Source organism: Petromyzon marinus, chromosome 65, assembly GCF_048934315.1.
Source record: "Petromyzon marinus isolate PM22_M1 ecotype Great Lakes invasive population chromosome 65, UKy_Petmar_22M1.pri1.0, whole genome shotgun sequence".
NCBI lineage: Eukaryota > Metazoa > Chordata > Hyperoartia > Petromyzontiformes > Petromyzontidae > Petromyzon > Petromyzon marinus.
In genome coordinates, this window is record NC_133731.1 from 3302565 (window position 1) to 3316580 (window position 14016).

Here is a 14016-nt window from a genome sequence, read left to right on the forward strand (position 1 = left end):
GACGCCTCGCAAATCACGGAGCTCTCTTAGCCCACGGAGATCCAAACCGGGGCAGCAGCCTCCTCCTACCTCGGGATCAAAACATCGGAATGTTTATCTACGCCGGAGGAATCCGATGAGCTATGAAGCTCTTTTCTTTTTCACAGATGTCCAGTGACCTTCCTTCCTCGCCTGCTATGCAGGAGGTCGTGGGTTCGATCCCGACCCTGACGCCTGCTGCTGCTGTATATTTGGAGTTTGCTGTGTCTCTCTCTCTCATCATCATCATCATTACGGTGGCTAGGAGATGTTAACTACCTCGCCTGGTATACAGGAGGTCGTGGGTTCGATCCCGACCCTGACGATGCCTGTTGGAGTTTGCGTGTCTCTCTCTATCACGGTGGCTAGGAGATGTTAACTACCTCGCTAGGTATACAGGAGGTCGTGGGTTCGCCTGTTGGAGTTTGCGTGTTTCTCTCTATCTCCTTGGTCTCTATGTATCTTCTATGAGTATCTACGTATCTCTATGAGTAGCTACGTATCTCTATGGGACTCTGTGTATCTCTACGGGTCACTACGCATCTCTATAGATATCTGTGTATCTCTATGGGTCTCTACGTATCTGCCTGTAACCCAGTGTCCTGATAAAAAAATAAAATCGCTCCCCTTGTGTGGGTGTCAAGGAGGAGTCGTACCCCTGGCTAGACCACTCACCTGCCCATTCACCAACTCACTCCCTCGCTCACCTACTCGCCCAACCACTCACCCACTCACTCGCCCACTCACTCGCCCAATCACCCGCCCACTCACCCGCCCACTCACCAACTCACTCACTCGCTCACCTACTCGCCCAACCACTCACCCACTCACTCGTCCACTCACTCGCCCAATCACCCGCCCACTCACCCGCCCACTCACCAACTCACTCACTCGCTCACCTACTCGCCCAACCACTCACCCACTCACTCGTCCACTCACTCGCCCAATCACCCGCCCACTCACCAGCTCACTCACTCGCTCAGCTACTCGCCCAACCACTCACCCGCTCACTCGTTCACTCACCCGCCCACTCACCCACCCACTCACCAACTCACTCACTCGCTCACCTACTCGCCCAACCACTCACCCACTCACTCGCACACTCACTCGCCCACTCACGCGCCCACTCACCAGCTCACTCACTCGCCCAGCTACTCGCCTAACCACTCACCCACTCACTCGTCCACTCACCCGCCCACTCACCCGCCCACTCACCAACTCACTCACTCGCTCACCTACTCGCCCAACCACTCACCCACTCACTCGCACACTCACTCGCCCACTCACCCGCCCACTCACCAGCTCACTCACTCGCCCAGCTACTCGCCTAACCACTCACCCACTCACCCGCCCACTCACCAACTCACTCACTCGCTCACCTACTCGCCCAACCACTCACCCACTCACTCGCCCACTCACCCGGCCACTCACCAACTCACTCGCTCAGCTACTCGCCCAACCACTCACCCACGCACTCGCCCACTCACTCGCCCACTCACCCGCCCACTCACCAACTCACTCACTCGCCTTTAATGTATCCTTCAATGTCTCCTTTTAATGTCTCCTTCGAATTCTCCTTCAAATTTTCCTTCAACTTATCCTTCAAATTCCCCTTCAATTTATCCTTCAATTTGTCCTTAATTTCTCCTTCAAATTGTCCTTGAACTTCAAAAATTCCTCCTTCAATTTCTTCTCCCTCGATTTCTCCTTCAATGTCTCCTTCAAATTTCCCTTCAATTTATCCTCGAGTTTCTCCTTCGATTTCTCCTTCGATGTCTCCTTCGATGTCTCCTTGAATTTCTCCTTCCAATTACTTTCCTTCAATTTCTCCCTCAATCCCTCCTTCAATTTCTCCCTCAATCCCTCCTTCAATGTCTCCCTCAATCCCTCCTTCAATTTCTCCCTCAATCCCTCCTTCAATGTCTCCCTCAATCCCTCCTTCAATTTCTCCCTCAATCCCTCCTTCATTTTCTCCCTCAATCCCTCCTTCAATGTCTCCCTCAATCCCTCCTTCAATGTCTCCCTCAATCCCTCCTTCAATGTCTCCCTCAATCCCTCCTTCAATGTCTCCCTCAATCCCTCCTTCAATGTCTCCCTCAATCCCTCCTTCAATGTCTCCCTCAATCCCTCCTTCAATGTCTCCCTCAATCCCTCCTTCAATGTCTCCCTCAATCCCTCCTTCAATGTCTCCCTCAATCTCTCCTTCAATGTCGCCCTCAATCCCTCCTTCAATGTCTCCCTCAATCCCTCCTTCAATGTCTCCCTCAATCCCTCCTTCAATGTCTCTTTCAATCCCTCCTTCAATGTCTCCCTCAATCCCTCCTTCAATGTCTCCCTCAATCCCTCCTTCAATGTCTCTTTCAATCCCTCCTTCAATGTCTCCCTCAATCCCTCCTTCAATTTCTCCCTCCTTCAATGTCTCCCTCAATCCCTCCTTCAATGTCTCCCTCAATCCCTCCTTCAATGTCTCTTTCAATCCCTCCTTCAATGTCTCTTTCAATCCCTCCTTCAATGTCTCCGTCAATCCCTCCTTCAATTTCTCCCTCAATCCCTCCTTCAATTTCTCCCTCAATCCCTCCTTCAATTTCTCCCTCAATCCCTCCTTCAATTTCTCCCTCAATCCCTCCTTCAATGTCTCCCTCAATCCCTCCTTCAATGTCTCTTTCAATCCCTCCTTCAATGTCTCTTTCAATCCCTCCTTCAATTTCTCCCTCAATCCCTCCTTCAATTTCTCCCTCAATCCCTCCTTCAATGTCTCCCTCAATCCCTCCTTCAATGTCTCCCTCAATCCCTCCTTCAATGTCTCCCTCAATCCCTCCTTCAATGTCTCCCTCAATCCCTCCTTCAATTTCTCCCTCAATCCCTCCTTCAATTTCTCCCTCAATCCCTCCTTCAATGTCTCCCTCAATCCCTCCTTCAATTTCCCCCCCCCCTCCTCAGTCGGCTGGCCGCCGCTTGATCCGGCAGGAGTGAGGTGGGGGGTTCAGCTGCCCCCTGTGACCCCCCCCACGCCCCCCCCACCACCACCAACACCACCCCCCCACTACCCCCCCACCACCCACCACCCCGGGGCCTCCGTGCTTAACCCAGAACCCCCAACCCCCCACTAAAGATGCTTAAGCCCGAGTCAGCTTTTGTTTACCCGAATGTCCCTCGCCGCTGATCCCACGGCAAGGTGATATTACCCCCCCCACCCCCCCCACCCACCTACCCACCCACCAGCCCCCCACCACCCACCCACTACCCCCCCCCCCCCCAGAAGAAATTCTGCTTCGTTCATTTCTGGGGGATCCTTGTCCAAATTTGAAGTGGATTTTTTCACCCCCCCCACCGACCCCTCTTTAAAACTTTATTTTTTATTATATTTCGTATTCTTTTTATTAGTTGTATTATTATTTTATTAGTTTACTCGTCGTTTTGATTTACTTCATTTTTGTTGGCTTTTGAGATAGCCGGGAGGGCCGCAAGCTCAAGTTGGAATGACGCCGTGAACCGGCTCCAACTTTGGAGCGAGGCACAAAGACAAAGGTCCCCCGTGTAGCCTGCCACGGCCTGTTGGGGGCAAGTGCCGTTAGCGAGAAGCACCTATGTGCTGGCCAAAACCGCGCCCGGCCGCCTTTGTCTCCCCAGTGGCGATATTAACAACGCCGCCCCCCCCCCCAAGAACTCGTTAGAGGAGGCTGAGTCGACCTAGGGGAGGCCCCGGACCGACCGATTCAGATAATCGCCACCGGTGTTGGCCGTGAGCGGGAGTCGAACTCGGGTTCGCCGGGTTCATAGCGCAGCGTAGCGCTAACCGCTTGTACCACCGCTCCCCTATATCTGTGCGTATACAACAACAAAAAAGAGACAAAGATCCCCCGTGTAGCCTGTAACAGACTGTCGGGGCAAGTGCTGTTATAGCGAGCAGCACCTACAAAGGCCGGAACGGCGCACGAGCGGCTGGGTGGCCAGCACCACGCCCGGCCGCCTTTGTCTCCCCCAGTGGCGATGTTTTACACACCTCAATTTGAGGCTGAGCCGACCCAGGGGAGGCCCAGTAGCCGGTTCAGATACTCGCTCACCGCTCGTTAGCGGTGAGCGAGGGAAATCGAACCCGGGTCGCCTGGTCCGTAGCGCTAACCACTGCACCACCGCTCCCCGCACCGCACACACAGAGGAGGAGGGGGGGGGTGCCCCCCACACTCCCCCACCCCCACCCTTTATTGGTGTTGACAGAGAGAGACATTCTGTAGGCGAACCATCTCTGGCCTCTGCAGGAAAGCGGTTCAACCTCTGGCTGTGCCTCCCGCAATATAATTCCAAGTCTGGCAGCCTACACAACTCTCCTCGGCTATAGTGGGGGGGTGGGGGTGGTGGGGGGGTGGAAACAAATAATAATAAAATCTCGTTGGCTTTTTACTAACAAAAATCTCCCTTTTGATTTCGCGCAGGTAATTCTTGGGCGCACGTGGGCCGTGAGTTATCTCTCAACTCTCTGTCTGTCTCTCTGTCTGTCTCTGTCTCTATGTCTGTCTCTCTGTCTGTCTTTGTCTCTCTCTCTGTCTTTGTCTCTCTCTCTCTGTCTTACTCTGCCTCCTCTCCCTCTGTGTCTGTCTCTCCGTCTCTCTCTCTCTCCTCTCTCTGTCTGTCTGTCTCTATGTCTGTCTCTCTGTCTGTCTGTCTCTCTGTCTCTCTGTCTGTCTCTCTCTCTGTCTTATTCTGTCTCCTTTCTCTCTGTGTCTGTCTCTCCGTCTCTCTCTCTCTCCTCTCTGTCTGTCTCTCTCTGTCTTACTCTGCCTCCTCTCTCTGTGTCTGTCTCTCCGTCTCTCTCTCCTCTCTCTGTCTGTCTCTGTCTCTCTGTCTGTCTCTCTGTCTGTCTTCGCCTCTCTCTGTCTTTGTCTCTCTCTGTCTTACTCTGCCTCCTCTCTCTCTGTGTCTGTCTCTCCGTCTCTCTCTCCTCTCTCTGTCTGTCTGTCTCTATGTCTGTCTCTCTGTTTGTCTGTCTCTCTGTCTCTCTGTCTGTCTCTCTCTGTCTTACTCTGTCTCCTCTCTCTCTGTGTCGGTCTCTCCGTCTCTCTCTCTCTCTCCTCTCTCTCTGTCTATCTCTCTGTCTGTCTCTGTCTCTTTGTCTGTCTCTCTGTCTGTCTTTGTCTCTCTGTCTTTGTCTCTCTCTCTCTCTGTCTTACTCTGCCTCCTCTCTCTCTCTGTGTCTGTCTCCGTCTCTCTCTCTCTCCTCTCTCTGTCTGTCTGTCTCTCTGTCTCTCTCTCTGTCTTACTCTGCCTCCTCTCTCTCTGTGTCTGTCTCTCCGTCTCTCTCTCTCTCCTCTGTCTGTCTGTCTGTCTCTATGTCTGTCTCTCCGTCTCTCTCTCTCCTCTCTCTTTGTCTATCTCTCTGTCTGTCTCTGTCTCTCTGTCTCTCTGTCTGTCTTTGTCTCTCTCTCTCTGTCTTTGTCTCTTTCTCTGTCTTACTCTGCCTCCTCTCTCTCTGTATCTGTCTCTCCGTCTCTCTCTCTCTCCTCTCTCTGTCTGTCTGTCTCTATGTCCGTCTCTCTGTCTGTCTGTCTCTCTGTCTGTCTCTCTCTCTGTCTTACTCTGCCTCCTCTCTCTCTGTGTCTGTCTCTCCGTCTCTCTCTCTCTCTCCTCTCTCTCTCTGTCTGTCTGTCTCTCTGTCTCTCTGTCTGTCTCTCTCTCTGTCTTACTCTGTCTCCTCTCTCTCTGTGCCTGCCTCTCCGTCTCTCTCTCCTCTCTGTCTGCCTGTCTCTATGTCTGTCTCTGTCTATCTCTGTCTTTGTCTCTCTCTCTTTGTCTTACTCTGCCTCCTCTCTCTCTTTGTGTCTGTCTCTCCGTCTCTCTCTCCTCTCTCTGTCTGTCTGTCTCTATGTCTGTCTCTCTGTCTGTCTGTCTCTCTGTCTGTCTCTCTCTCTCTGTCTTACTCCGTCTCCTCTCTCTGTGTGTCTGTCTCTATGTCTCTCTCTCCTCTCTGTCTGTCTGTCTCTATGTCTGTCTCTCCGTCTCTCTCTCCTCTCTCTCTGTCTGTCTCTCTGTCTGTCTCTGTCTCTCTGTCTGTCTTGCTCTGTCTCCTCTCTCTCTCTCTGTGTCTGTCTCTCCATCTCTCTCTCTTCTCTCTGTCTGTCTGTCTCTCTGTCTGTATCTGTCTCTCTCTGTCTTACTCTGTCTTCTCTCTCTGTGTCTGTCTCTCCGTCTCTCTCTGTCTCCTCTCTCTGTGTCTGTCTCTCCGTCTCTCTCTCTCTCCTCTCTCTCTGTCTGTCTCTCTGTCTGTCTCTGTCTCTCTCTCTCTCTGTGTCTTACTCTGTCTCCTCTCTCTCTGTTTCTTTCTGCCTTTATATATCTCCTATCTCTTTCTGCATATTTCTCTCTGTCTGTGTCTCCGTCTCTCTCTGTCTTTCTCTTTCTGTTTGTGTCTCTGTCTTTCTCTCTCTCCTTTCTCTCTGTATCTCTCTCTGTCTGTGTCTCTGTCTGTCTCTCTCTCTGTCTCTCTCTCTGTCTTACTCTGTCTCCTCTCTCTCTCTCTCTGTCTCTCAATGCGCGTGGCAACGTGCAGCGCCACGCGCCGCAGGTAGTGTTTGTGACGTGTGCACGTGATGCTGTACTCCACGTGACTTTGTATCGAAAACGGCTCCGGTTCTTTTGTTGCTGGCAGCAACCAGGGTCAACTGGGCCAAGTGCGAGGCCCCCTCTGCGTGTTTGGGGTCACGAGGCGGCGTTCGCTCTGTGCCCCTCCCAGGAGGAGTCGTTTGGCAGGCCGACGGAGTCAAGTAGCTGGGGGTTCACCTGGGGAAACCACGTGACGTCGCTCTGAACAACTGGACCGAGCTGGCCGACACAATCGAGGCCAAATTACTGACATGGGCACCACGCCTCACTCCGCAGATGTCATTCAGGGGCCGAGTGCTCGTCGCTAACGCCCTGGCTGCATCCGTGCTGGTGCACAAGACCCAAGGCCCTCCAGCCTCCTGCTTGGCTACTCACCAGAGTCGACCGCTCACTCGCTCACTTCGTCTGGCACGGGAAGCACCGGCTCAGGCCGGAGGTTCTCTGCCTGCCGGTGGGCGAGGGCGGCCAGGGTCTGGTGGACGTCGCCGCCAAGGTCACGAGTTTCAGGCTCGTGGCGGTCAGGCGGCCGCTGTACGACCGGGAGGAGCTACCCTGGAAGTCGCCGGCCCTCGCCCTGCTGATGAATGCAGGGGAGTGCCTGGGGTAAGGACAGGAGCTCTTCCTGATGGACCTGAGCCTGGTCGACTACACGAGGCTGCCGGGTTATCACCGGAGCCTCTTGGTCGCGTGGCGGAGCTTCGAGTGGAGCCGAACGCTCACGTCCTACGACCTCGCGCGGTTCCTGAACGAGCCCCTTGTTCTGCAGCGGCCTCTTCCAGGGGATCAGAGGAGAGAGGACCCTGAGGCTCAACGCCTCACATCGGCAGGGCTGCGGACAGTCTTCCACCTCGTGCAGGCCCACCACCAGCCCGAGTGGAAGACCGCAGCTGAGATCGCCAGCACCGCTAGGGGACTCCGCTCCACGCTCGTTGGGGAGATGCTGCTGCGGGATGTCGCTCCGCTCCCTGAAGGAGCTGCGCCTGAAGCTGGAGGCACCGGGGGATGGTGGCGGCCCTCCCCTCCTCCTCCTCCTCCTTCCCGGAGTTGTGCTTCTCCTGCACGCAGCCCCCCGGCCACAGCGACTCCGGCAAGCGACTGAAGCTCTGAGGCTGCAGGAACTTGCCCCTGAAGAGTGCCCCAAACACAGCGCTCCACACTTGGCTGTGTCAAGGCGCTCCACACGTGGCTGTGTCAAGGCACAAAACGGAGAGACCATTTCTCTCCCCCTCATTGCGGCCGCCCCCCCAGTGGAAACAAATGTACAAAGTCTCCCGTAGCCAAACGCTGCGGTGACCTCCGGTGGAGATTGGCACACTGCACGTTGCCATCGGCCGTGTGGCTCAGACGAATCTCGCCAGGGGTAACGGACTTGGTGCATCTTCTGCGGTGCCAGGGAGGATCTGCCCCCACCAGTACTTACACTGCCAGCGCCTCAAACTCAATGTTCCGTCTCTTGGGGGACATCTTCAGTAAACTGGGGGTGCCCTTCTACAGCAGCAGCTTCGTATATGGGGGATGGTGCCTTACCTGGCTAACAAGCGCCATGACCTCGGCCAACTTCGCCTGTGCTCAGGCGAAGTTGGTGGTGTACAGAACGAGGAAGAAGACGCTGCAAGGTGACACTGACGGCTGCTCTGAGCTGCTTCCAGTGTTCAGGTTCCTGCTCAAGGCGCGGCTCTGCCTGGAGCACGCCACGTGACACAGCCACGTGTCGGTGATGTGCAGCGCGTCTTGTTCTAACGCTGGGGAGCCGGACAAGCCCCTCTCTGTACCAGCGTGGACGTCACCCCCCACGTGTTCACCTTCTGAAGCGCTCGCTCGTCACCGTGACGTGCGCGATGACCACCACCACCACGTGACTTTTATTTCGTGTTGTGCGCGGTGCATTTAGCGCCACAGCAGCGTGGATGTACAGCGTTTGTTGTTTTTGTGTTGCTGGTGACTTTGTGTATTTGTGTTGCTGGTGACTTTGTGTATTTGTGTTGCTGGTGACTTTGTGTGTTTCATATCGAAATCGCCTCCAGTGCTGTTGCTGCTGGCGGCAATAAAAGTTGTTTAAAAGTCAAAAGTCTCTCTCTCTCTCTCACTGTCTTACTCTGTCTCTCTCTCTCTGTGTGTCTGTCTCTCCGTCTGTCTCTCTCTGTCTTACTCTGTCTCCTCTCTCTCTGTGTCTATCTCTCCGTCTCTCTCTCTTCTCTCTGTCTGTCTGTCTGTCTCTCTGTCTGTCTGTCTCTCTCTGTCTTACTCTGTCTCCTCTCTCTCTGTCTGTCTCTCCATCTCTCTCTTCTCTCTGTCTGTCTCTCTGTCTGTCTCTGTCTCTCTCTCTGTCTTACTCTGTCTCCTCTCTCTCTCTCTCTGCCTGTCTCTCCGTCTCTCTCCTCTCTGTCTGTCTGTCTCTCTGTCTGTCTCTGTCTCTCTCTCTGTCTTACTCTGTCTCCTCTCTCTCTGTCTGTCTCTCCGTCTGTCTCTCTCTGTCTTACTCTGTCTGTCTCTGTCTCTCTCTCTGTCTTACTCTGTCTCCTCTCTCTCTGTCTGTCTTTCCATCTCTCTCTCTCTGTCTGTCTCTCTCTCTGTCTCTGTCTCTCTCTGTCTTACTCTGTCTCCTATCTCTCTCTCTGTGTGTCTGTCTCTCCGTCTCTCTCTCTCTGTCTCTCCATGTAGAACGGGCGTGTTTGGTATTATGCCGGGCGTGTTTGGCGTTATAACGGTCGCGTGTAGCACTACAACGCGCGTGCGTAGCGTAGCACCTGGGCGCGTTTTGCCGTTATACCAAAGGGGGTTTTTTTTGGCATAATAAATGCGGAAAAGTGCGTCCCCGATTTGGGGGGTGTAGGGGGTGTGGGGGGTATGGGGGGGGCGCGGCGCGGCGGACAAACCCCACGACGTCACGGCAAAAAGAGTGCGCTTGTCACGTGACCTCCCCCCCCACCCCCCCCCCCCCCCGCGGCGCTGCCGGTCGAACGCCTCCAGCCGAGCGGCCCCGGTGTCGTCAAATCCCTCCGGGGAGTCTCATCACTTCGCTTCTCCTTTTCCCCGTCAGCGATGTTGGTCGGGGCTGTAGGGGCGTCGGTCGGTCGGTCGGGGTTGTTGTCTGCTTTGGTGTCTTTCGACGCCTCGACGCCTCGACGCTCAAACAGCCCCCACACGGCAAAAAACGGGCGCCCGGAGCCATTTGCGCGCAAGAAGACCGCGTCAGTGACGTCATCGCATCTACTAACCCACCTCTTTCCAAGGAGCGAGACTAAGGGGGGACTCCTCCTCCTCCTCCTCGTGTATGTAACAGACTGCTGGGGCACGTGCCAGTTAGCGAACAGCGCCTGTGAAGGTCCGGCACGGCGCACGAGGGGGTGTGGGTGGACAGCAACACGCCCGGCCGCCTTTGTCTCACCCCCCCCCCCCCAGTGGCGATGTATACGACACACCGCACCAGGTACTCATTTGAGGCTGAGTCGACCTAAGGCCGGTTCAGATAATCGTCACCGGTGGTGTTGGCCGTGAGCGGGGAATCGAACTAGGGTCGCCGGGTTCGTAGCGCAGCGTAGCGCTAGCCGCTACACTGCCGTTACACGACCACTCCCCATGCGTACATACGTGTGTGTGTATACATATACATGTAAACACACACACACACAGGTACACATCATGTGTGTGTGTATGTGTACATATGCATGTATACACACACAGGTACACACCACGTGTGCGTGTGTATGTATACATATACATGTAAACACACACACAGGTACACATCACGTGTGTGTGTGCATATGCATGTATACACACACACACACAGGTACACACCACGTGCGTGTGTGTATGTATACATATGCATGTATACACACACAGGTACACACCATGTGTGTGTGTATACATATGCATGTACACACACACACAGGTACACACCACGTGTGTGTGTGTATACATATACATGTAAACACACACACACAGGTACACACCACGTGTGTGTGTGTGTATACATATGCATGTATACACACACACACAGGTACACACCACGTGTGTGTGTGTGTATACATATACATGTAAACACACACACACAGGTACACACCACGTGTGTGTGTGTATACATATGCATGTATACACACACACACAGGTACACACCACGTGTGTGTGTGTATACATATACATGTAAACACACACACACACACAGGTACACATCATGTGTGTGTGTATGTGTACATATGCATGTATACACACACAGGTACACACCACGTGTGCGTGTGTATGTATACATATACATGTAAACACACACACAGGTACACATCATGTGTGTGCGTGTGTATGTACATATGCATGTATACACACACAGGTACACACCACGTGTGTGTGTATACATATACATGTAAACACACACAGGTACACACCACGTGTGTGTGTGTGTGTATGTGTACATATGCATGTATACACACACAGGTACACACCACGTGTGTGTGTGTATACATATGCATGTATACACACACACAGGTACACATCGTGTGTGTGTGTGTATACATATGCATGTATACACACACACACAGGTACACATCGTGTGTGTGTGTATACATATGCATGTATACACACACACACAGGTACACACCGTGTGTGTGTGTATACATATGCATGTAAACACACACACACAGGTACACATCGTGTGTGTATGTGTACATATGCATGTATACACACACACACCACGTGTGTGTGTGTGTATGTTTGGGCTGGATCAATGGCTGGCTAGGAGAGATGTCCACTCGCGGGCCAGGGATGAGCACATAGAGACAGCTACAGCTGCTGCTGCTGCTAGGAATGATTTATTTATTCCGGGGAGGGGGGGTGGTGAGGATTGGGGGTGGTGATCCCTCGGTCATTAAATATTCACTGGCATTGTAAGCGAAGGTTCCACTCGAAGAGGGGGGGGGGGGCGGGCAGGGGTGGGGGGCAAGTGGTGGCGATGTGTACACACGGCCACTGGAGAGACAAAGGCGACCGGGCGTGGCGCTGGCCACCCCAACACGTGGCGTGCGCCGTGCCGACCTTCACAGGTGCTACTCGCTAACAGCACTTGCCCCAATCGTCGGTTATGGCTACACGGGGGACCTTTGTCTTTGTCTTGCAGATGCCATTCTGTGTCACCCCAAACCGTGTCAAGCCATACCGTGTCACCCCATACCGTGTCACCCCATACCGTGTCACCCCGTACTGTGTCACCCCGTACTGTGTCACCCCGTACCGTGTCACCCCGTACCGTGTCACCCCATACCGTGTCACCCCATACCGTGTCACCCTATACCGTGTCACCCCGTACTGTGTCACCCCAGACCGTGTCACCCCGTACCGTGTCACCCCGTACCGTGTCACCCCATACCGTGTCACCCCAAACCGTGTCACCCCAAACCGTGTCACCTCATACCGTGTCACCCCATACCGTGTCACCCCATTCCGTGTCACCCCATACCGTGTCACCCCATACCGTGTCACCCCATACCGTGTCACCCCATACCGTGTCACCCCATACCGTATCACCCCAAACCGTGTCACCCTATACCGTGTCACCCTAAACCGTGTCACCCCATACCGTGTCACCCCATACCGTCTCACCCCAAACCGTGTCACCCTAACCGTGTCACCCCATACCGTGTCACCCCGTACTGTGTCACCCCAAACCGTGTCACCCCAAACCGTGTCACCCCATACCGTGTCACCCCATACCGTCTCACCCCAAACCGTGTCACCCTAACCGTGTCACCCTAACCGTGTCACCCTATACCGTGTCACCCCATACCGTGTCACCCCATACCGTGTCACCCCAAACCGTGTCACCCTAACCGTGTCACCCTAACCGTGTCACCCTATACCGTGTCACCCCATACCGTGTCACCCCATACCGTGTCACCCGAACCGTGTCACCCTAACCGTGTCATACCATACCGTGTCACCCTAACCGTGTCACCCTAATCCGTGTCACCCCAAATCGTGTCAACCCATGCCGTGTCACCCTAACCGTGTCACCCTATACCGTGTCACCGCAAACCGTGTCACCCCATACCGTGTCACCCCGCACGGTTCACCCCGTATCCTTATACAGGGTGTTTGAGTTTGCAGGGTCCATTCGGCGTGCAGCCGCTTCAGCACGGGCAACATTTTGTCTTGTGTCTATCTGTTTGCGTTTCTCCCTTGTGATGGCACTTTGTGGGATTAACGATTGGGATTTACAAGGGGCACGGGGTGACCTTTGAGGTCTAGAATTAGTCGGTAACAAGGTAGGGCACCGATAAGGGGTTGCCAGCTGTGGTGGACACCCAGTAGAGTCTGGGCGCTGCCCTTTGTCCACGGTCCCTTTAATCCTCATCTCGACTCAATCCACCGCCACCACAACCACCACCGCCACCACCACCGCCACCACCGCCACCACCGCCGCCACCATCGTCCCCGCAATTATCCGCTGGGACAACAGCTGGCCAGGATGGTGACACAATGACGTACCCATTGTGTCGCTTGTGTCACCCTGGCACGGGAACTACGGCATCCGTGCCGTCAGCCACCTGCTCTGTGGCCCGCCCACCTGGCGAAGCTGGCCTGGCCGCTTGTCTGCTGGCGACCAGGCGGACGCGACACGTGACCTCGTGGTGGTGCTGCTCCTCGCTGACAGCACTTTCCCCAACAGTCTGTCGAGGCTACACGGGGGATCTTTGTCTTTGCAATGTCGCCTTCGTAGGCGCTGCTGCTCGCTGACAGCACTTGCCCCAACAGTCTGTCGAGGCTACACGAGGGATCTTTGTCTATGGGTCTCTATGTACTTCTTAGGGGTCTCTATTGATCTATTGGTCTCTACGTATCTCCTATGGGTATCGAAATATCTGCTATGGGTGTATATGTATCTCATAGGGGTCTATTTGTATATCCTAAGGGTGTCAATATCCTATGGGTCTCTATTTGTCTCTATGGGTCTCTATGTATCACCTATGGCTCTCTATTGGTTTATTATATATCTCTATGGGTCTCTGTGTCTCCAATGAGTATCTATGCATCTCCTATTGTTCTCTATGTACCTCCAATGGGTGTTTATGCATCCCCTATGGGTCTCTATGTATCTCTATGGGTCTCTATGTATCTCTATGGGTCTCTATGTATCTCCTATGGGTCTCTATGTATCTCCTATGGGTCTCTATGTATCTCTATGGATCTCTATGTATCTCTATGGGTCTCTATGTATCCCCTATGGGTCTTAATGTATCTCCTATGGGTCTCTATGTATCTCCTATGGGTATCTATGTATCTCCTATGGGTCTCTATGTATCTCTATGGGTCTCTATGTATCTCTATGGGTCTCTATATAACTCCTATGGGTCTCTATGTATCTCTATGGGTCTCTATGTATCCCCTATGGGTCTCTATGTATCTCCTATGGGT